General features: G+C 45.6%; 1 long non-coding RNA gene across 1 annotated transcript in view; it reads left to right on the top strand.

The window, feature by feature from the left end:
* Positions 1-20,864, top strand: part of LOC146820749 (uncharacterized) — a 61,271-nt gene extending 40,407 nt beyond the window's left edge. The window contains exons 3-4 of the long non-coding RNA XR_014962614.1: positions 18,680-19,779; positions 20,053-20,864. This is a non-coding gene — a long non-coding RNA (uncharacterized LOC146820749). The remainder of the gene's footprint in view (positions 1-18,679; positions 19,780-20,052) is intronic.
* The last annotated feature ends 2,596 nt before the right edge of the window (positions 20,865-23,460 follow it).

The following is a 23,460-nucleotide window of genomic DNA, read 5'->3' as shown; positions in this document are numbered from 1 at the left end:
GCTTTTTGGCCGCAAATTCCGAAAATGACCCGGAACATATTTTTCCATACAGGAAATGTTTTACAGGGAGTGGGAGGCAGCAAATACATCACAGGAAGTAGTTGCCTGCCATTTTGTAGTCATCCAGATCCATCCACAATCTGGGATCACATCTACTGCCATCCTGCTGTTCTGTTCTGGATAAAAAAGTAAAGACAGTGCATGTGAGAATTAATTAAATGTGACAAGAGGGTGAAGTGACCATTTCAAGACATGTCTGCAGTTTCTGTTTCAGTTTCTCATGCTTTGCATTATGGTACATGTAGTCCATATTAGGTGCTCATTTGCAGAGTTGTGTGATGTGTTCCAGAACATTGTGTTTGAGAAGTGTGGATATATCACTAACACAGGGGGGCAGAGTTACGGCTACGGACGCATCTCTGCTAATCAGCAGAGATGCGTCAGAAGAGTTGCGATGCATCTGCCCACCCGTGCGCCAACACAGATGCGCGGCATTGAAATTTCGGTGCACCGTGCAGCTCGGATGTGCAGATGCGTACGCATCCCCCGTTGGAAAGGCGGCGCATTGCTGGAGTTGCGTCGCATGCACAACGCAGCTCCAGCAAGGCTCGGGGGTGCCCTATCCCTATGATGCTGCGTCAATCCTTACGCCTGCTTCAAGCAGGCGCAGGGTTTTGACGCAGCATGGCCTTAAAAGTGACTGAGTGAAATATTCTAGATTTTTAGGAGGCGTTTCTGCGCACGGAAGGCCCCCCCCCCTGCACCAGAACACCTACATGTGGCGCAGGCCTTTACAACGTGACGCATCTCCCAGATGCTTCATATAGTACATTCCCCGCAGCATGGGGCTGGCTTTGCACCACCGCAGCGTCACAAAAGTGACGCAACGGCAGCGTGAAAGGGCCGCAAAGCCCACATTAATCTGCCCCATGGCGTCTGATTGACCCATTGCATCACTCACGTCGTGGGCGCATCATTTGTGGGGGAGTAACATCTGTTGATGGCACAGGGCCGACAATGCTATGGTTATGGCCTTTTCTGATTAAGAGACCCATCCTCATGAGGTCCGGCTGTGTCATGCATCTGTGGCTATAGATTCTTTCGGGACATCCACTACACTGATCGCTGACATGGGCACATGTGCTGATGCAGGCTCAACGTTTTGACTACTGTCAAGAGCTGTGATTAACATGCAGTTAGTGTGGCTTGCAAAGTAGCCTCAGGAAGGAATTTATTGACACAGTCGTGTATATCCAAGTTTCATCATTGGCAACAGACAGCAATCCACATTTGGTCCATTCCACTACAGGTTGCTCATGTGAAGAACGTGGCAACAAGCTGCTCACGGACTTGCATGCCCTGACCTCGGTTATGTGCCATGGCCCGGTTTCCCAGATTCATAGGTAGCCGAGGTTCCAGTGGTATCTGTAAGCCATGCGTTAAGGCAATGTTGTGCAAGACACAACAGGCTAGTATGATCTTGCACACTACTTCTGGGGAGTACTGCAGCACCCCCCCTGTACGGTCGAGACATCTGAATCGCGACTTCAACAGACCAAAAGTGCGCTCTATGATGGCTCGAGTCCGTATGTGTGCCCTATTGTACCTACGCTGTGGTACAGTGTCTGCACGCCTGTAAGGGGTGAGGAGATGTGGGGTAAGTGCATACCCAGCGTCACCTAAGTAGAGGGGAAAGGGCAGTTGGTTAGATTTCCCTCTTTGACTTGCACAGGACATGATCTATACTGTATTACATGCATTGTCAGGTGGGCCCTGTATCTAGCTTTATGAATCTTAAAGTACTATGGTTAATTGTGGGGGGCATTCAGACATTTCAAAAACACATAAACCTCCTTTCTAACGCTTGGTACTTACCCAGTAGCCACATGTTGCCAAATTCTCCCGCAGCTATCCGCCGGGCAAGAGGTGACATGCGGAATATGAAGCTGTCATGGGTACTGCCGGGGAACACCGCATGCACATCAATGAACCTCCCTCTGGAATCACAGACAGCTTGCACGTTGATGGAATGCCATCTGTGTCTATTGCAGAAGATGTGTGCAATGTGGCGGGGTGGCTGCAGGGCCACATGGGTACAGTCAATTGCACCCAGCAGACGTGGAAATTGTGCAATGCGAAAGAAATCTCGTACTGCCCTTTGTCTCAGGGCCAGTGTCGGTGGCATATGTATGTGGAGGTGGGATCTTGCAGTGATGCATCGCAGTACCTGATGCAGGCACCGCGACTGGCTTGCCTGGGATATGCCCACATGGTCACTGGAGACCCTTTGGAATGAGCCAGTGGCGAAGAAATGGAGCGCTGATAGGATCTTGAGGTATGCTGGTATTGCATGTGAGCAGCAGGTCACGGAGTCAAGTTCCTGCTCCCACTCACATACCATTTCCAAGATGATTTCTGGAGGGAAACGGTACCTGGCCCTTATATCTTGACTGGACATTCCAAATAAGTTGATCCTCTGTCTGAAGATCCTCTCTGCTCTGGCTCTCATCCTCCTCCTCCTCCTCAAGTGGTTTTGGTGCATGGCAAGGGGCAGTGCAACAAACACATTCAGTGACATGTTGAAAGGGTTTGTGTGTGTCTGCTCTGCAGTTATACGTGGTGCCGAGCTAGGATTGGCTGGAGTGCGTCAGCTGATGCATGGTGGGGGATGGTAGGGACTTGAACAGGTGTTTCCCCTTGGCTCAAATGATCAATGGCAACAGTGATGTAGTCTGGTCCCAATTCTGATGTTCCGGCCCGAGAGCGGAATTTCCGGCCCGAGAGCGGAATTTCCGGCCCGAGAGCGGAGTTTCCGGCCCGAGAGCGGCTAATCCGTCCTTAAAGCGGAGTTTCCGGCCCGCATGCGGGCTTCCCGCTCCGGGCCCGGAAACTCCGCTCCGGGTGCGGAAAATCCGGCCCGGGTGCGGACGTAAGTTTAGTGGTCGTAAATGGATTCTGTGAATAGCAAAAGTCCTAAGTTCATTTTGTGAATCGCAAAAGTAGTAAGTTCATTCTGTGAATACCAGAAGTACTAGGTGCATTCTGTGAATACCAGAATGGTACTAAGTTTAGGATTTAGTCTTAAGTTTGTTCTGTGAATCGGGCCCAATGTATTTTGCCACTGTAAGCTATATGTGCTACTTCTACTGCTTTAGAATGTACCGTGGGACTCCCCTCTCAACGACGGGAATGATTCCAAAATGTGAATCTATGAAAGATACCAAAACTGGAGAACGAGAGTTACAGATAAGTAACAATTTTTTTGCCTTATAAATCCCTGGTACTGAAGAAAACTACTTTGTGTATGGATGTGCTCCTTGTTAAAGGGCGGAGTGCCATCACTCACAGTGAAGTTAGACAATGGCTGAAGGGGGCTGACCCATTGCCCCATGCTGTATTATGTGGTGGGTGTAAAAACAATGCCGCTCGTAGGCTCGGTCTTTTGCTGCAATCTCCCTGACATCCCTGAACCAACGCATGGAGCTGATGGGTGTTTGAACACAGGAACGTGTGCCTCTGAAATCGGGATTTCTACTGCCAGGACTGCGAGGACCAGGGCGCTTTGCGCCACGAACATCGCCAGCACCTGGGGCCCTCTTCCTGACTCCTCCCCTGAAAGGTACTTTACGCCTCGCGGCCCCCGCTTCGCGGGAGCCGCTCGTAGGCTCGGTCTTTTGCTGCAATCTCCCTGACATCCCTGAACCAACGCATGGAGCTGATGGGTGTTTGAACACAGGAACGTGTGCCTCTGAAATCGGGATTTCTACTGCCAGGACTGCGAGGACCAGGCGCTTTGCGCCACGAACATCGCCAGCACCTGGGGCCCTCTTCCTGACTCCTCCCCTGAAAGGTACTTTATGCCTCGCGGCCCCCACTTCGCGGGTGCCGCTCGTAGGCTCGGTCTTTTGCTGCAATCTCCCTGACATCCCTGAACCAACGCATGGAGCTGATGGGTGTTTGAACACAGGAACGTGTGCCTCTGAAATCGGGATTTCTACTGCCAGGACTGCGAGGACCAGGGCGCTTTGCGCCACGAACATCGCCAGCACCTGGGACCCTCTTCCTGACTCCTCCCCTGAAAGGTACTTTACGCCTCGCGGCCCCCGCTTCGCGGGAGCCGCTCGTAGGCTCGGTCTTTTGCTGCAATCTCCCTGACATCCCTGAACCAACGCATGGAGCTGATGGGTGTTTGAACACAGGAACGTGTGCCTCTGAAATCGGGATTTCTACTGCCAGGACTGCGAGGACCAGGGCGCTTTGCGCCACGAACATCGCCAGCACCTGGGGCCCTCTTCCTGACTCCTCCCCTGATTACTTAAGGCACGTCTGAGCCCGTCCGAGCACGGCAGAGGTCGGGTCGGGGCATTTCTCTGCGCTTCCGGGACAGTTATACGTGAGTGAAGACATTGCTTAATCTGTTGATTTCGGATGCTCTGTGACATTGTACGTTAGGCCCCCTAGGTATTTCCCCTCGTTCCTTTCTTCAAATCATTTTGTAGAACCGGGTAATGGCAACTGCAGGTCTGGGGAAGGGGCGGAAATCCCTCTGTGGGACTGGTGTGGTTGGAACTTTGGATAATTTTATCACTAGGGCTAACTCGATTTTGCAGAGGGAAATTGAGTTAACGGAAAAAAGACTTTCCCTAGATCAAGAATTCATCAAACGATCATCCTTGGGCAATATTGCCCTAGCAAAGTCACCTACAGACATCCGTTTGTAAAACCCATCTTTAGACCCTAATGCAATGGATCATAGAGGTGATGGGAATGGTCTTACAACAATTAATCGCAATGCTTGTAGCTCATCTGAGCATGGTGACCCCACTGCCCTCTCCTCATTTGTGACTAACGTCGGAACAACCAGATCTGGCTTGTTAATTCGCAACAAAGAAGTTAATGCGAAATCGATAGACCAGGTTGTGAGACGCAAGCGGGGTGGTACGGCTCTGGTCAATAAAAGATCAAAAATGCAAAAAAGGGCAAATGTTGGAATTTTGGACCCTGTGGCCAACACGGACCCCCAGTATGTAGCGACCCAAGGTACTGAGGGCACGATGAGGACAGATCTCGGCAGAGATTTTTGGACAAAAATGGAGCAGATTCTCACTGCGACTTGTCGCCCTATTTGCAATAGACTTGACTTAATTGAAAAAAACCTCTCCAATCTAGAACTAATGTTTGTTACATCGTCTGGGGATAAGGCGACAAGGGATGGGGGGGGGTCTAAAACAGACATAGAGGAGTCAAATTGTCCTGCTCCCAAAACAATCAATACCCCGATAGATTTAACAGATCAATCAACCCTCCAGGGCAATAGACCAGGTACCAACACTCAAGTAGAATCCAATGACCCAACCCCATTAGCCTTACCAGGGAATCCAAGGAGTAAGGTGAATCTTGTTACTGCCAACCCACCGCCTGAGCTGAGAAATTTTGACCCTACTTCGGACAAGTCTATCCAACTGCAGCCAGGGTTTATTGCCAAATCTAAGATACCCTGTTTGGATCTCCCACCTGAATCTGTTCCATATGTGGTGGTTCTCGTGGGAGTCCCCCCCCCCCCCCCCTGAATTCTGGATCAAGGGAGGTTTCTAGTGAACTTAAAAATAAGTGTATACATTGGTTAAATTGTAACAAACCTCTTCCCAACCAGTGTAGAAGTGAGATATTACTTGTAAGACGGATAAATTGGGTAGGCCTAAGAGCTAAGGATATACAGGGTGACTGTATTGTAATCAACTTCAGAGACCCAAGAACAGTTAGGTATATCTGCACAACCCAGTTTGCCAGCCAGGGAAGTCTTCAATCAGCTATTCCACTCACTTATTTTTACCCGGGACCCTCTCATCACGGGATTGAGGCGCATCGGGGGGGCGGGATGGATGGCTTGGGAAATGGTCAGGAACAATTCTATTTTTGCCCCTCTAACGCAATCCAAGTTTATGAACAATTTTGCCTGCCCCCACTCGAAGCATTTCACCATAATAACAGATTCAGTGTCCTTGATCAGGTGGATTGATGTTCAAGCTATAGTGTTACTTCTGTCTTGGCTGGGGAACAGAAAGGGCCACCTGACACCAACATGGGATCGAAGGATTGGAAATCTAATTCCTCTCAGCTGGGTCTATTAAAAAAATCACCCAGTTCGGATGTTATGGAGGAAACATCCTGGGATAACCCAAAGAGCACCCAGGGAGAGTCATACATACCGCCAGCGCTGGGTGGGTTGGTGAATGTATGTGTCCAGGAAAACCTAGGCAGGGAAATAATCTCCCCAGTTACTAATAGGTTTGCTGGTGATTTGATTCCTGCCACAAGCAAAACAAAGTCGAGTATCAATTTGCTCTCATGGAATGTGGCAGGTCTTAAGAGCAAATTGATCTGCGAAGACTGGGGCATTTTCATAGATACTTTCGATGTCTGCCTAATGCAAGAGACATGGGCTCTCGAAAATTTTCAACGGGCTGGTTTTGTGTCCTTTAACACACTTGCAGTAAGAAGTGGTAGGGGGAGACCTTCAGGGGGTCTTAGCACCTGGGTGGCCCTGCGCCTGGGTGTTACGGCAAGACAGCTTCAAACCAGCTCAGATGACATCCAATGTGTCCTACTTGATTTGCCTGGAAACACACACTTGGCTCTCTTGAATGTCTATTCCAGACCTTCCCCGAGTGGTCGGGAATCTAAGGTCATACTACTTCTGAATGACTACATTCTGTCCCTAGACCCCGAATACTCCGTGATTGTGGGTGGCGACTTCAATTGCCAATATGAACCACTTAGCCTGTTGGACCTTGACGATCCAAATGCAGAAAATGCACATTGGACCATTCCTGACCCCTTGATTCCTATAGTTAAGGCCTGGACCCCTCTGGTGCTGCAGATCATTGCTTTTACTCTCTCTTTATCTTTAAGGGCATGCAATGGCAGATTTAAATCGGCCATATCCGGATGTGACCTCTTCAATAGAGTGGGGCAAACCTCAATTTTGGATTATATTCTCATCGAATCAAGATCGTGGGACAAGGTGCTTGATTTCAGGGTTTTAGATCGGGTCGACAGTGATCACAATGCCTTGGTCATGACACTGAAACCAGGAAGTTGGGGTATGACTAGCTATGATATAGCGGCCCCGCTAACATCACAACCCCTTATCCTCCAGAATAACAGACGCAGGGTAAGATGGCCTCGCATCTCTGCCTGCCCAGATAAAATGGCAGAAATGTATAGACTTGTCCTGCCCCATCTTAGGGGAATGGCCGAAGCATGGCGTAATCGTACTCCTATTGAGCAGGAGATCCGGCCTGTAGACATCCATAGCCTGCTAGTATCTAAACTTTTGGATGTGTTTTGTCCGGAAGGGAGTGTGAGGGCCCACTTGGTTAGAACGCAATTGTGGTACACTGCTGAGTGCAGGAAGTCAAAGAGTGAACTGATCCTGGCAATTAAGGCCAAGGACAAAGCCAGGATCAAAATACTTCGGTCACAGCACAAACAAACAATTGAAAGGGCAAGAAAATCCTGGGAGGACGATAAGTGGGAGGAGATGCGACTAACTTTACAGTTCAAAGATTTCAAAGGCGTTTGGTCCATTGTTGCTAATGGTAGAAAAGCATCTGAGCCCACCACATTTCCTAACATAGCCCCAATAGCCTGGGAAAATCACTTTGGGGGTCTGTATTCGGGCACAAATCTTAGTACATCTTCCTTTACTACCCCCCCCTGCAATTTTGATCGCCAAGCTGAGGATGTCCCGGTGTTCACGGTGAAGGAGGTCGAAAATGCTATCCAGATGTTGATACCCAATAAAGCGCCGGGCCTGGACAAAATCCCATGCGACTTTTATCGGTCGGAACCCAAGATTTGGGCATCGTACTTTTGTGTCCTGTTCAACTCCATTTTGTCTGGCGCAGAACCCTCAGAAACCTGGCTTGGTGCCGAGATTGTGCCAATATTTAAAAAAGGGTGCCCATTACAACCTTCTAACTATAGGCCCATTAGCTTAATTGATATCACTCAGAAGCTATTTGGACGTATAGTCCTGGAGAGGCTGCAGAGGTGGGAGGCAGATAACAACATTTTAAGCACTCTACAGGCGGGTTTCAGAAAGGGTGTCTCAACTGTGGACCAGATATTCCGACTTCAGGTCCTTTACTGGAAGACCGTGAGCTTGGAGGGTGACAGCCTCTACCTCATTTTTGTTGACCTGAGGTCGGCATTTGACCTGGTGCCAAGAGAAAAATTGTGGAGAGTCCTTCAGGAACTTAATGTTCCTCCATACCTCTTGGATGTCCTGAGAAGACTCCACACAGAAAACTTCGCACAGGTCAGATGCGGGAAACATGGAGAGTTGTCTGAACGCTTCCCTGTAAATCAAGGAGTCCGTCAAGGATGCGCGTTGGCACCCACGCTATTCTGTTTATACATCAACGGGCTCATAGAACATCTGGAAGGTATCAAGGACACTGATATCCCAAGACTTGCTACGGGTAGGGTACCAGCTTTGATGTTCGCTGACGACACTCTGCTGTTGTCGCGAACATCTACTGGTATCCAGCGTATTTTAGACGGTTTTGTGGAATTCTGTGGTGAAAGAGGCCTGGAGATTAATTTAGCGAAAACTAAATTTATGATCCTTAACCCCCCCAAGTATACACGTCCGAACCCAGCGCTGAATGGTATTACCCTCGAGCGGGTTAAGACATTTGGATACTTGGGGATCATATTGCAGGAAGACCTTGGATGGGGGGGGCCAAGTCGCTAATTCCACACTAAAATTGTCTCAAACAACAGAAGGAATTTCCAAACTCTTCAGAGGATCGGTCTCTAAGCCACTAGCACCAGCAATAGTAATTTTCAAAACCCAAGCAAGAGCAGCCTCTATCTATGGAGCAGAACTATGGGGTCATTCCAAGATTTATACCCTAACAAGGACTGAAAACTCCTTTATGAGGAACTTGCTTGGTTTGTCCCCTAGCACCCCCCTGGTACCTATCAGGTTAGATCTGGGGTTGATGCCCATGGAAGAGGTGGTGGCACTGCGGCCAATAATATATTGGAAGAGACTTTGGTCCAATGCAGAGTTGGGCTCCTACCGAGAAGAATTCAAGGGAGTTTGGTCCCAAACTAAAAATAAGAATATTCCTTGGTTAAAGTTTGTTAGGGACACTTGTGTTAAAATTGGACTCCCTGATTTATGGGGCTCTCCGGAGGCCTCATGCCTGGTTGTCTCCAAGGCCAAACTGGCTGAACAATTTAGAGATTTTCATCTTCTGCGCCTGTATTCGAACTCTGGTGTGGGTAAGCTGACTGCCCAGTTCCTACAGATTAAAGACAACTACAGGAGTGAGGCATTTTTAGATTTGATTTCCCCGCCGGTTGCTAGGAAGTTGTACTTCCAATTGAGAATAGGTAGTTTACCGCTCAGGTCCTTTAATTCGAGGTGGGATGTTAATATGATTACTGCTTGTCCTGCCTGTGGCTTTAGACTAGAGGATGAAAAAAATGTCTTCTTTTTCTGCCCAATGTACCACCTGCAAAGAAAACGTTGGGTAATACCCATTTGCAGAAATTTGGGATTTAAAGAATGTGAAAAAGCCTTGAGAGTCTTGAAATACGATACTCATCTCCCAATTGTTTTTGCAGTTTCCCGGTTTTTGAATGCCATGTGGATAAAACGCAGGAAATATTGTAATTAATTCTTAAGCCCTAATGTATTTTTGCAAAATCCATGAAGTCTTGTACAATTTACTGTATAACTGCAATTTTGATTTAGATGTATTTTAAATAATTGTATGTTTTGTAAAAATTTGTGTCACTTTTATGGCTTTGGTAGCCGAAATAAAGTTTACGATAAGTAAAAACAATGTGACTGACACAACAGACCAAGGGCTGCCTAAGTAATTATATTATACACATAATTTTAGTCAAATCAAAATATCTTTGCTAATTCAAGAACTAAAAATAAGTGATGGCTAATTCATCGATGTCCTTTTCAGACACTGATAGTATTGTATTTTTTAGCACACAGCTGTTGCTTTAAAATACTTTCCAAAAGGCAGAGTGACATACCTTGGATCTAAGGAATATCAGTGCTGAATTGGAACAACTGCTAATTAGAAAGCCATGAATGACAACTGTATGTTTTTTTAAATCAATAAGCTTTACCCGACTTATAAGCACATTGATGCGTCGTTTATGTTTTTAAAAAAAGGCCCTTTATTGAAGAAGGTGGGTAAACGTGAATCATACGATTTGTTGGCTCATTGTTTAATAATAGATTGGTTTTCTATTGATAATTGTTGTGACTCGTTACCCAGAGTTGCTCACGTCTTTGCAGGCTTGCAGTGAAAGAGGTGGTGGGAATTCCTTTGTCAAAGAAACTCACTGTGTCAGGTGCTGATTGGACAGTTCCAGTGCTTAGTCTGTACAGAAAAAAGCGCAGATCCCACAGTATTTTTTTAGATTGATGATCATTGCACCTTCACTGATTCGGTGAGCAGAGACTCAAAGCAGGACCTCCCCAGAAATGTGATATTTCATAATTTAAAGTACATAATAGTTATTAATTTAGACACACTGTTGAAAAATGGATATACAAGATACTAAAGATACAAATTGTCAAACTATATCCAAATTAAACTTGGGAAACGTTATTGTGAGAGTTGCTGCCCATCCCATTTATTCACCCTTAAGTTATCTTCCTGGTCACTTTGCACTTGACAGCTTCTGTGAGCTGTCTGATGGGTTAACACAATCGCATAAGGGCACCTCTGATATTGAGCTGTGGTAACAGTTAAGCAGTTAGTGTTATCACCCTTCCCCCAATGCTGCAGTCATCTCATCTACTGCCATAGAGGAAGAATAATAGTTCTTGCATTAGTTCCAGTTGGTTCCGGAAACCTGAGGAAGGACTACAAATTCACCAAATGGAGACTGGATATGTATTGACAGCCTTCTTTTGTCTCCATGGGTCTTGGTAAAGCTGAAAGGATATAAGATGGAAGTGATCTGCATCCCTTCTGCTGCTTTTCTTACATTGTGTACTGTAGTAATCGTCAGTGCTGCAATAAAAGTCCACATGCAGAGCACAGGCAATCCCAGGCGCAAATGAAACACTGAGCTCTGAGAACAGAAAATTAATGGGAATATTGTTTTAGGTGAAAATAACATAAGAATTTAAGAGTGAATCCCATTTAAAGATAACTCTCTTTAAAAGAGACCACTTTATATTTAAATAATTGTTTGTTCTGCATATCACCAGTATGGTAAAACAGGCAAGCTACCACACAGTGTTTAAACTTTCTCTGCAAAGATGGGCAAATTTGGAAATATTTGTGAGTGAAGTTTCCTGACTTTAGTTCAACTTTGCCTGGGGTGGTAGTTATCTCGCCTACGGCATCCTTGCAGTGACAGATGTTCTGCTTTAGGGTTTTTTATCAACAAAGGGTGGTACTTCCAGTGGCAGGAACTCAAGCTCTGCTGAGACCAGACATGGAATAAATGGAGGACCTAGCCAGGCTGTTCGAGCTGGACTCTTCCTATTGGAGCAGGGTAAAGACAGATATGCATATGTCTTGGTCAAAAATGAGGTTCCATGGTGGGCAAAAGAATGATGGGATGCAATGCTACCCTCAGCGATTGCCAGTGGTTAGATAAATTGCAAGCATTCCTCCCATTACCTGTTATTCATAGCAAAAAGGCACATCAGGTAAATTTATGGTACTCAGTGGTGCAGAAGGAGGTCCTAGAGGGCTCCATCAGCTGCAACATCTCTCACTCTCCAACTGGGGGAACAATTTTCTTCCCACACCAAGGGTTATGAAAGCTACCCCTTTTTTGCAAAGCTTGTGAAGTTAAAAAAAATATGATTAGAATAAGTTGTGAGTCAGCTTTGCACATTGCACACTCCTGTCTACCACTTGTCATTGGTAGACACATGGTCGATAAGAAAAAATAGGCCCAGGATGATGAACCTCATTGTGCTTTTGTCATTGGGAAACATCTTGATTACTTTCCTACTTTCCAGTAATCTCTATTAGTCATAGTCTTGCTCTTCTCCTTTGCCATAGAAATCACTAAACCATAGTTAAAACAATAGGGTCCTGATTTAGATCTTAATAGTAACGGTCCCACTGTCGATTTCCAGTCGGGTTTCCCGTCCATCGACTTTCAGCCTCATGCATCAACCCAAAATCCAGTCGGTAAAATACCGATTCGGTAATAGCTCCCGGTATTAAGTAAAAAATACCCAATCCCAATGCATCAACCCAAAAGCAGAAATCGCTATTTAAGGAATCCTTAAATAGCGATTCTTTAAATAGGGATTCCTTAAATACCGATTCCTTAAATAGCGATTGCATTTAAGGAATCCCAAAGTGAGATTCCTTAAATGCAATGCATCAAAGTAAAAAAATTAGCGATTTCGCTAATAGGGGGAGCAAATTACCATGAAGATGAACTGCATGGTAATTTGCAAAAACTTTGAAAAATGCACTTTTGTGCATTTTTCAAAGTTTCATGTTGCGCACACACATGCCCTTAGAGCATGTGTGTGTGCAACATATGTGCACATATCATTTTCAGGGGTGCAACAGGGTGTCCTTTTGACACCCTGGCACCCTTGTAAGTGCTCCCGCTATTAGTGATTCGGTAATACCGAATCGCTAATACAGACTGGCTTTACATTCATTCCTATGGGCCTCCAAGCCCATAGGAATGAATGGGTAGGTATTCCTTATTACCGATTCGGTATTACCGATTCGGTAATAAGGAATATTAAGGAATCGCTATTTGAATAGCGATTCCTACATGCATAGCCTTTTGCTATTCCTTATTAGCGATTCCTTATTTTTCGCTAATAAGGAATCGCAAATGGCATTGTTGATGCATAGGCCCCTTGGTGATTTAGAAGTTGAAGATCCCATAGACGAAAGACCGCCAACGAACTGTTGTCACTGCCATGAATCCGCCCGCATCGACGGCGCCATAGGCAAAAGTGGCAGAACTCCAGCCCCTTTTAAAGCTGAGCCAATCACGATGTGCATTCCCGCCAACCTAACTGTGGCGGCTAAGCTGCCACACCTCGGTTGGCGGATTGGGAGAAATAGAAGCATAAAACTTTCTTTTTGACTAATTTCCCATTTCCTGCAGCCATGACTTCGATAGTAGAAGTCCTGCCATTGCTGCTACTTCTGGACCAAGAGGAAAATCAACTGTGTTGTTGCCGCGAGAAATAAACACACATGCATTCTCCAGTCACAGTAACAGAAATACATATGTTTTATGTAAATGTCCAGTACCATGATGAATGCTTGTACCAAAATTAACGTGTCCTCTTAGAAAATGGCTAAAACATCCAACCAGTGCTGGTCACTGTCACAAATTAGAGCAAGTGCATGGCACACACGTTAGCAGAAAAAAAATCATCAGCAAACAATTAGTAACAATCTAAAAATAGGCCAGGACAAATGTATTCTCAAATCAACATGTTTTTTATCAGTATGAGATAACTCCCTCATATACTCTGTATGATTAACTACAAAACTAAATTAACATCATAGGCACTAGGCCACAAAGTTCAAAGTCTGGGGTGCTTGCCAATAACTTGCCTCCTATTTACACTGCCAAAATAAACCTCCTCTGGAAGGGGCATCAATGGTGCAGATTGCAGGCAATTCAATGATCTTACTTGGGTGGGGGGTCTTTGGGTTTGGGAGTTGTGAGTTTGGATTTTGGAAGGGTGGTTTTGTTTTTGGAAGGGTGGGTTTGGATTTGGGAGGGGTGGTTTTGTCTTTGGAAGGGGTGTTTTTTTCTTTGAAAGGGGTGTTTTTTTTTAGAAGGGGTGGGTTTGAATTTGGGAGGGTGGTCTTGTCTTTGGAAGGGGTGGGTTTGGATGTGGAAGGGGTGGCAAGACATTCAGCTGTGGTAGACGTACGTTTTGGAAGGGAGGGTCTGAGATGAGGAAGGGATCAGGGCTAGGCCAAACATAACATCGTCCTTGAAAATGGGTAGGGTGTTCAGGAGGAATTTGGGCTTGGGAGGTAGAGGGAGCAGCAGGGTCTGTTGTGCATGTGTCTGTTGATGGTGTGGTTGCCTGAGGTTCTGGTGTGTGTTTTGTACTGGGTGTCTGTTGTGTGGGTGAGAGTGGGCGTTAGTGTATGGATGTGTCTGCTCTGGAGGTGCTGTGTGTGTTTGTTTGTGGTGCCTGTGGATGGGCCGGTGCATGTGTGTGTTGTGTTGGGTGTGGTGTTTGTGGGTGTGCTGATCGTGGGTGTTTGTGTTGTGTTGGGTGCGGTGTCTGCAGGTGTGCTGATGGTGGGTCTGTGTATTGTTTTGGTGTGTTGTGTATGTGGGTGTGCTGGTGGTGGGTGCGTGTGTTTGTGTTGTGTTTGGTGTGGTGTAGTGCCGTGGTGTGTGCTTGTGGTTGTGGTGGTGGTGGTGGAGAGTGTGGTGTTTGCGTGTATGTGTGTTTCTTGCTGTGTTTATGTGAGGATGTGCTGCTTCTGTGTGTCTAAGTGGGTTTGTGAAAGGTGTGCGAGTGCTCTGGATAGGGCTAGGAAGATGGATTTGGGATGGGGAAGGGGTAGGAGTTTGAGGAGGTGGTTGGGATGGGTGGGGGGCTGTGGTCAATGAGGAGCCAGATCCTGGAATTACCGCGGTAGGCCATACAAGGCACGGTGAATGCCATCCAGGTAGGCCAGCATCTGGGTTATCTGACCACTAATACCCTGGATGGCATTCAGTACTGCGGTCTAGCCTACAGCATTGTCCTCAGTAGATCAATAGCCTCCTCACTGAGTACTTCCTGGGAGACAGGGCCAGGAGGGAGGTGCCTGCAGCAAAGGTGACACCACCCTTATTCGTGGAGTGGCTTTGGTCAACTTGGGGGGGGGGGGAGCAGGAGGGATGATAAAGATGGAAACGTGGGTGGCGGACGACGATGAGGGTGGGACTGTAGCAGTAGGGTCTGTCACCACTAGGGACTGGTCATCTGTGGAGTCCTCCTAAGATGATGTTGAGTCACTTGTAGCCTCCACGCCTGTCCCCTCACCCTCCGTGGCACTGGGTTCCTCGGTGTTGGTGGTGTCTGCACCAGTACTACAGTGTCCAGCTTCTTCCCCACACATTCAGTACTGCGGTCTGGCCTACAGCGATGTCCGCAATAGATCAATAGCCTCATCATTGAGCACATATTGGGAGACAGGGCCAGGGGGGAGGTGCCTGCAGCAAAGGTGACACCACCCTCATTAGTGGAGCGGCTATGGCCAACTGGGGGAGCAGGAGGGATGATGGAGATGGAAACATGGGTGGCAGACGATGATGCTGGTGGAACTGTAGCAGTACGGCCTGCCACCACTAGGGACTGGTCATCTGTGGAGCCCTCCGAAGATAACATTGAGTCGCTCGTAGTCTCCACGCCAGTCCCCTCGCCCTCTGTGGCATTGAGTTCCTCGGTGTCAGTGGTGTGTGCACCAGGACTACAGTGCCCGGCTTCTTCGCCATGCCCAGGTGATGCTGCAAAGACAGATTGAACAGTTTGAGAGTATCTGACTAAAAAGATTTAGACATGAACTTTGCTCACAAAGCATTTACCCAGTCTACATTGTAATCCAGCCTCAAGCACTTAAACCTGCGTTCCTAATCATCAGTATCTCATGCCTGTAGGGAAGAATTCCACAACCCATTTGCTCACAGTCTAGAAAATCCCCATGTTATCTCACATATCATGTATGCCTTTTGTCTCTAAATGACTTTTATTTCTCTGCATGACAAATGGGTTTAACAGCATTGTTGAATCCATATGGCTGGATAGATTCATAAACCACTTGTCCCTGATATTGACTTATCAAGATGGGATACTCTAGTATCTATGTGATGGAACCTTCCATCTGCAATTGTCCTTATAAGTATCACTTTTCTAAACATCATTGCTTTCTCATCTGGACATAACTAAAGACAGCTAATTGTCATTTGGGGTACGTGTAACTCTGGCACCAATGTGGACACATTCCTGTCTGTTTCAATCAATACAGTCTGGCATGAAAATTCATGTTGGCTGACACAGACTGGCTTACTTACGTGCACATTAGGAAAGGACTGAGACTTCATGACAATCTGCTACTGTCTACATGAAATGAATTGAAGTTAGCTATTGAAACATATTTCAGATGAGAAATGATGCCATTGTACACGTTTCCAGTCCTTTTGGTGCAGATGCTCATGATCATATTTTCATTGTATAAACTTACCAATGTAAAGCCTGAAACATGAACTGTCTCATAAGTGCTTACTATGCCATGTCAGCAGGAATAGAGCCTACATTACATACTCACATTTGTGATGGAGCATGTAGCCATGTGTCTGCTCAAAACAGTACATGGCTTGTGATGAGGAATCTAGTGACAACCTTTAGCACAAAACAATACACCAGACACAGCATCAGCCAACGTCTGAAAAACTCACTCCTCCAGAAATCCTCATCTGCGTTGGATGACCGTCAACCGTCATGTTGATGCCAAACAACATTGCTGTAGATTGAAACGGTTAAACAACAATATTAGCTACATACAATAACTCACCCCCTTGATGCTGCTGTTGAGAGCTTAACTGCCTAGCGAGCTCCGGGTAGACCACTGCAAGAATGCGAGCCATTAGGGAGGGGTCAGGCTGCCTCGCACATGCTTGGCTTGTTGATGAGAGGCCTAGTCGAGCTGGACTTCTGCTGACTTCCTGGTTCAGCATTGGAGGTCCTCTCACCTTTTTCTGCAACACAGGCTGCCCCAATTAAAGACCCCCAGGGTCCACACCGTCTACGCAATTGTTTTCCACAAATCCCGCTTCTGATGGGCGTTGACCTGTATGAATGAGAACAAAATACAACCAAAGATGTTTTAAGTGATTTTCTTCGTTTATAGTGCAGTGACACAATTTTTAGCCATCTCTCACATGCTCTCCCAGAAACGTCAGTACAGATTATTTACAAAAATTTCAAAGTTAATAACACCACTAATTAGCAGTGATCTGTGGAGTAGCCTCAACACTTTTTCTCCTTATGTTACCAATCCAGCACACAAACATCATCTAAGCCAGTGATTGGAAACATTTCATGTGTGAGACCCACTCCAGATTAGTCCAACTCATTGCGACCTACTAAAGGCTAAACAACCTGTATAATATTTGCACATAACCACGCACATAGCTACATGTTCTTCATGCCTAGCCTTCTAAGAGTCAGCTACTATGTTGTACACCACATACAGTGACTAACAGCAGTATGGGAGGGATGCCATTTGTCTGTAAAACTTTGGTTTTGCGTGATGTATGAACAAGTGTGTGTTGTAATGGGACATACTTGTCTGGCTGATTGAGAGGGTGGATCATTTATACTGGCAGTACAGGAAATACCTTTCCCCATATGTGGCACCATGATACTCATATTCCAAAATATGAGCTGTACATACACTTGACAGGACAGCATCAGACAGCTCCATAACTTTAGAGATTCTACTTGGACTTCACGTTCCTCTCAGTTCAACCTGGGCTGTATGTTTCCACTTAAAGAAGTGGTATACTGCCTACTAGCCACTGAAAGTAAGGCGCCTGCAGTTTGTGTAATTGAAGCTGGAATTGTCAGTAGCATGCACTGAAAACCCAGCCAATACTTCCAGGTGAATGTTCATTTCAATGCTCAAACATTTCTGACATCTTCAAACTACACCCTGTACCTAGCTAAATCATTCAGTACACTACACTCCAATTACAACACTTCACTCATGAACAAAAAGGGAGCAAATAGCCTGTGGACAAAGATGGAAAAATTACTTTTCCCATTCAAACATGTACCTGCTCTTCTGGGTTCTCATACAGCTGGCTGTACTGGGACAGGACCTCCCTGGTGAGGACCTCTAACTCCTCAGGGGAGAAGGCAGGGACCCTCTCACCTGCTTTGCAGGCATCCTGGCTCCCAGAGGTCGGTAACATCTTCAAAAACTATGAGGAGGTCTTGTTGGCTGCAGTGAAAGGAGGAAAGTGAGCTTTTTTCAATAAGATGTGTACAAGCACACAGCGTACACGATCTGCAACAGAGTGGACCACAGCCATTGGCTTTCGTGGGTAACCGTCACACGTTAGCCTATGTCAGGGCCTGTTGTGGAGTGTTCCACCTACTGCCGCGGTCAATATCTGGCGACGGCCTTCGGATAGCCAATGTCCTGACGGCATGGTCAGGCACCCGCCATTTTAAGACGTGTAGCTGTGTATTTTTAAATAGTTTGTGCATCCCCAGCACTCAAAATGGTGGCTACTTTGTATACAAATCTCAGATACGTACAACACTGTTTGTAGCAAGATATGATATAAAATAGTGAACCGTTACTGTGTTGGACATCGATAGTGCCGCAGTGTATGTAAAATGTCTGTTGATAGTATTTTTCCCCTAATAAAATCTAAAAAAAAGGAAGATATGGACAATTATGCATTTCAAATGTATTATTCACACATTATTTGTAAAAAATGTCAGCCATGTAAAAAATTATAGATTTGCAGTAGAATAGATGTTTGAAAATTATGGTAACATATATGTCACAATAAGATCACTTATCTAGCATAGACATGAGATGTGTGTTGATTGTAAAAGTCTTGTGTGACAATTTTTATTGATAGTTTGTTTTCATACATGCAGACATATGAACCCAGGGACGGGTAGAAGAAGACGTCCTCAAGTCTTCAGACTGTTTTCAGAGCTTGCGACCATGGAGGAAAGAGACATTATCAAAACTTTCTGATTAATTAGGCAAACTATACTGGATTTGTGTCAGCAGCTGTAACCTGATCTCATGCCTCACATTAGGAACACAACAGCAATGACACCAATATGGAAACTCATGGCAGTACTTCATTTTGTTGCCACTGGCTCTTTCAATACACTGTGGCAGTATCTGGAGGCATGTCACAGTCAACTTTCAGTGGTATGTTACAAGAAGCCCTTGCTTCAATGATGCAACACATCAACAGCTTCATACAGTTCCCAAGAGCCCAGGATTTGGCCATTGTGAAGGTAGATTTCTATGATTTGGGTGGCCTACCACATGTGGTTGGAGCAATTGATGGCACACATATTGCCTTGGTGCCACCACACGCCAGGGAACAGGTATACCACAATAGAAAGAACTTCCATTCCATCAATGTGCAAGTTGTCTGCTTAACTGAATTATACATCTCAAGTGTGTTTGCCCGCTTTCCTCAGTCAACACATGTACTATGGAACAGCACTATACCCCTGCAAATGTCACAACTTGAACCTGAGAGGGCCTGGTTTGTTGTTAAGTACATTATGACTCGAGGATCACTTGCTTTACTCGTAGCTTAGGAATGCACAATGGCTTGATGTGATTTTAATCAATGTATTGCTTCCATGTAGGAGACTCAGTTTATCCTGACTGACCATGGTGGTTGGCACCACTGAGGAATCCTAGAACGATAGGGGAAGTCTGCTTCAGTGATGCCCATGGAAGAACACAGGCGCCAGTGGAGCGGGCTTTCGGGCTCCTGAAGGCCAGATTTAGGTGTCTGGACAAGACCGGTGGAGCCCTCCTCTACTTACCCGATAAGGTGTACCAAATCATGGTTGCCTGCTGCATGCTGCACAACATTGTCCTGCGATGGAACATCCCAACCATCAAAGAATCCTCAATGAGGATGAATGCCCAATGAAGATGACAGTGGTGAAGAGGAAGGAATCGACCTATGTCAAGATGTCATTGACCACACCTCCACCTGAGTGTAAGTGTACCCTTACATATTGTGACATCCAATGACAGAACAACTTATGACATAGGGAACATATCAGTATGCAATGGTACTTTGGTAGGATTGGTCATTTTAGGACAGTCAAAGGCAAAGATGTTTGTGGATCAGAGTTTCTCTACATTTACAACTGTATCTATTGACATAGATTAACTTTGCTTGTGCTAAGTATATGTGTCCTCCTACCTGGTCATTTGAGTCAAATTGTATATGTACATTCATTAATTTCCCCTTGTTATTCTGTTTCAGGGTCCTTCACCATGTCATCTTCAATTGGACATTTCAAAGTTGTGACATTTTCTGTGATATGTTGCTGTTGGAAAGTACAAAGGGAACATGGGTTGATCCTGGGACAGACACCCACTTGGGTTGGACAGATCTTGTACAGGGACAACTTGCACTGCGATTGAATGGAAGATCTCGAGATTGTAACAGACCCGGTTTCTGTGGGCTGTTGCCACCAAGGCAATATGTGCCGCTTAACTTGCTGTAACCACATGTGTATCTCAGGCCACAGCATACCGGTCTCCCTTCAAATTGGCCAAATCTTTAATTGTGTTAAGTGTAAGAAGCTGTTGATTTACCTCCTAATAGCTGTAAGAGCTTTTTTTAGCACACTACTGAATGGTGGTTGTGACATTGCACCAGATACTGCTACAGTCTCATGAAATGGTAATGTGACCTCAAAAGGTGTTACTGCCATGGTGTAGACGATTTGGTGTTATTGATGTAAGATACCTATTGTGAGGGCAGGATGTCTGGCTCCTGCTGAGGTCAAGCATCAATAATAGTTAGCCTATTTCATTGGATTTCATGTCACATTCCCTTTCTTCCATGGTGTCAAGGTTATGTATTGTCAGCTTCTATATGGCACAGACTGTTTCGCTTCTGAATGGTTTGTGTAATGCATATTTGATTGTGGCACAAACTTGTTACCTGGATACATATGGCACCAATACATTCAGATTTCATTGTTTCTTTATTCAATCTTTTTTAAACATGGAAAACAAATTACCAAGTTGGTATCTAAAAATTGTTTTAGTATCACTGTGTTTGATAGATTTCAAAAGTGATGGTGTACAGAAAACGTACAGGTGCAGGGATTGGGGTGGGTGGGTCGGTTTCTTGTTGTGGCAGGGCCTCCTTGTCTGTGGCTGCAGAAGGTGGATTGTGTCCTGATATAGCAGGACCACAGACAGGTGTAGATGTTACAGGAAAAGCCCTGCACATGTGATGATAAATGTCAAACATCACCCCAGTCAAGGAGCATAAATTGGTATTGAGATTCTGTAGCTCAGCATTGTGCTCCCTCTGCACCTAATTAGGGTCCCTGATCACTGTTAGAACTTGGCCCATCAAGTCTTGGAACTGTTGTATTGCTCACAAGACTTGCTCAATAGTAGTCTTGGTGACAATGATGCCTTTGGCCTCACTTTCCTGGCCCACTGGATTCCTCCCATGATGCCTACCTCCACTACCCTGTTCCCTTAAGGCAGTGTGGGCCATCCCACAGGGTCCTGCCACTACTGGAGGTGTTGGTGTAGATGGTTACTCAACAGTAGCCAAGACTGGAGGACACAAGATGGGATGTGTGTTCCTCTGGACACAGAGTAGGGGGCATCCATATGCGTAGTTGCCGTAGGAGCTGGGGTGGGAGGTGTAGGTGTGGGCTGAGTGTGACTCACAAGGGCTGTCTACCCAGACAGAGCAGATGGAGCAGACATTCCCTCATCATCTGGACTACCAGGAGTGGTGTCCTCACTAAAGGCTTGATCCTGGCCTGGAGTGTAGGTGTCATTGTTTGCAGACAGTGGTCCACTGGCCCTGGCTGTTGGTCCTAATATGAATTACACAAATTAAAAAACATTAAAGATCTGTATTGTTCCTAAAACCTGTCTTCAGCTAGAGATGATGCAACCTAAATGAAATAAAAAAACATGGTTAATGGGATGTTGAGGCCATTGTGTGATGTTCACTTTTTATACATGCAGGTTAAAGGACACGGAGGCACACTTCAGTTACAATGATGTAGAGATGTCCTGAAATCTAAATTGTTATTTTGGAAGTGTACATTCCATGTACCAGACGTGCAACTCAACACAGTAGAGAGGAGATTTGTGAGCTGAGTCACTTCAAAGCCTAGCAGCCTCCATAACAAACCATGGAACAACTTTTGGGATTTAATACCATTGGTCACGATATGAACACTGCAAAGTAAATTGTGTATCAATAATACTTATGAACACTCAGCCAAAGGGGAGAGATTGAATCAACTTGAAGAATAAATCCTCATCGCATAGCCTCCTGCCATTAATGACAGGAGGCTACGCGATGAGGATTTATTCTTCAAGTTGATTCAATTGAGGTTAAGCCTTTATGCTCCAGCCCACGATTTTTCTACCACGGCTGTCTTCAGGCAGGATTTGGACTGCATTGAACAGAATCAGTAGGGGATCTCTCCCCTTTGGCTGAGTGTTTATCACTCTCTTCATTGTACCCCTGGGAGGCACTGCACCCCAAATTCTTAGACGACTTCCTGCGCCTTTGAACACTGCCAGTGAGGCAGACACGGTGCCCTTTTCCTTCCCACTCGCACTTCTGTCCTGAGGAAGACCCCACTTGTAAGGTTCCGACAAACACCTACACGACTCCAGGGGTCGAAACGTCGACACACCACTAATGCCAGTAACATCAACAGTGCATGTTGCACTGTGACTTTCATTTTACATGGCTGTACTCAATTTGACTGTAGTGTATTGTGAGATAAAACATATGTATAATATGCGGCATTGAATAGACATGCCTAACAATCTGATTGTAAACAAGTGTTTATAATATTGCTCACGTACCCCTCAACTTCACACAAACTCACTGCCCCTTCCCTTCCCACCCCTTTGGGCACACCAATTATGTTTTTTGAATGACTGTTGCTTACTGTATTTTTAAAAATCTGCAATAGAGGTTCGGTGTGATTAAATAACACTTGAACGGCTTTCAAAATCTTTTTGACTTATTTGTTAATGTTTATTTTACATTGCCTTTGTATTGTTATACTGGGACCACCTTGTTCCAATTTGTTTGTCTGAGCGTCAAATGTCAATTTATTATCCAGTATCACTCCGAGATTTCTAACTTTGTGAACTGGGGATGGACAATCTCCTAAGCTATCTGGCCACCACTCTGGGGACCAGATTTCCATATCTGTCCCCAGCAGCATGACTTCGCTTTTATCACCATTTAGTTTTAGGCAGTTGCACTGCATCCAGAGATTGATCAGCCTCATGCAATTATAAAATCTGTCTGCAGTATCTTTGACGTTGTTAGCGACTGATACCACGATTTGGGTGTCGTCAGCATAGGAGACTGGCAAGAAGCCACAGTTCCTTATTATTGTCGCTAAAGGTGCCACATAAATATTAAAAAGAGTGGGGCTTAAAGAAGACCCCTGAGGTACACCGTATGGTGAATGAAAAGGTTTCGATTTAGCCTCTCCTAGCTCCACTGTGAACGTTTTGTTAGACAGATATGAGGCTAACAGCCTTCGCGCCGTCGCATGAACTCCGACATCAGCTAGTCGGATCAGGAGTGTTTCATGGTTTACTGTGTCGAAGGCCGCCGAAAGATCCAAAAGGATCAAGGCGACCCTCCCTCCAGTGT

This window comes from Triturus cristatus, chromosome 6 (genome assembly GCF_964204655.1).
Source record: "Triturus cristatus chromosome 6, aTriCri1.1, whole genome shotgun sequence".
NCBI classification, from domain to species: domain Eukaryota; kingdom Metazoa; phylum Chordata; class Amphibia; order Caudata; family Salamandridae; genus Triturus; species Triturus cristatus.
The sequence above is the reverse complement of the archived record's forward strand: the minus strand, read 5'-3'. Positions and strand labels throughout refer to the sequence as shown.